General features: G+C 38.9%; 1 non-coding gene across 1 annotated transcript; it reads right to left on the bottom strand.

Moving 5' to 3' along the window:
* Positions 1-351: 351 nt before the first annotated feature.
* On the bottom strand, positions 352-457 carry LOC145596283 (small nucleolar RNA R71). The gene has a single exon (XR_014103137.1). It is a non-coding gene; the product is annotated as a small nucleolar RNA R71 (small nucleolar RNA).
* Between the last annotated feature and the right edge of the window lie 1,022 nt (positions 458-1,479).

Raw genomic sequence — 1,479 nt, 5'->3', positions numbered from 1 at the left:
TGGGAGTACCCGGTGCATATAGGTATGAGAGCGCCATAGCTCCACCTACAACACCGGAAAACGACTTTGAAATTCGGCCGGCAATTATCACCCTAATTGAGAGGAGACAATATAGTGGGGCAAAGAACGAGAGCCCATTGAACCATCTTAAGGAGTTTGAAAAATATTGTAACACGATCAAGATTAATGGAGTGTCTCAAGAATTCATCCGCCTTAAGTTGTTCCCTTTCTCCCTCATAGGAAGGTCTTTGGAATGGCTAGACAGAAAGGTGAAGCCCAATTCATTGAGAACTTGGGATGATGTCACCAAAGCTTTCTTGTTCCGTTTCTATTCTCAAAAGAAAACGGCAGAGGCAAGAGCTTTGATTCAAGGGTTCAAGCAAAAGCCTAATGAAAGCCTTTATGAAGCATGGGAAAGATTTTATGATTATCAAAGGGACTGTCCACACTATGGGATTCCTACCTATCAAATCATACATATCTTTTATGGTGGGTTGAGTTCTCATGGGAGAGCAAGTTTGGATGCCGGAGCCGGAGGCCCAATCATGAACAAGACGGAAGAAGAAGTGGTTGATGCTATTGATGAAGTAGCTCGTCATTATATGAATTGGCAAGAAGTGGAAAGAGAACCAACAAGCAAGGGTTACTCGATCGAACAACTTAGTGTCATCAATGATTTGACCATTTTGATTGCGGATTTAAGGAAAGAAGTTATGTCTCGCAAGGAAAAGCTTGAGAAGCCCCCTTCCCAAGCTCCAATTCTTCCCTCCCAAATTAAGGGGAGAGGTACATCTTCTCACCCTAACTCCAATCATTCTACTTGTTGCATGATTGTGGAATGTTGGCCATGTCAATTATGTGGAATGAATGATCATAATGCTTCTATGTGCCCAAATGTTCCTTGTAGTGAATGTGATGGAAGTTAAATGGAACATATGAATTATGTCAATAATCATGCTTGTGAACCTAGAAATGATGTTCAAAGGAATATTGGAAATAGGAATTATCATATGAATCATGATGATTATAACCAAAATGGAGGTTGTAGAAATCATGGATACCAAGAGATTCATGGTAATTATAACCATCATGGTTGTAATGGTCATGGTCATGGCTATAGACATGGGGATCATAACCAAGGTTATGATAACTATGGTCAACAAAGGAGCCAAAATGAAACTAGGGGTAATTGGAATAATCAAACTAGGGGATATTTTCAAGCAAGTGTTCAAGATGGTTCCCCAATTGACTTAGTTCCAAATGCTCAAAGTTCAAATGATAATTCCCATGTCCAATCATTTTCTTCTAGGGAATTTTTGGAAAGTGTCATTGAGAAACAAGCCAAAACTTTGGAAATGTGTATGGTTTTGAATAAAGAGAAGTTTAATTACATGTTGGCTTATAACAAGGATTTGAGTGAAAAACTTTCTCAATTGACTAGTATATTCAAGGAATATGCAAACTCTTCTTCTTTGACTC

This window comes from Chenopodium album, chromosome 19, assembly GCF_948465745.1.
Source record: "Chenopodium album chromosome 19, dcCheAlbu1.1, whole genome shotgun sequence".
NCBI lineage: Eukaryota > Viridiplantae > Streptophyta > Magnoliopsida > Caryophyllales > Amaranthaceae > Chenopodium > Chenopodium album.
Note: the sequence above shows the minus strand (reverse complement) of the source record. Positions and strands in the feature narration are given on the sequence as shown.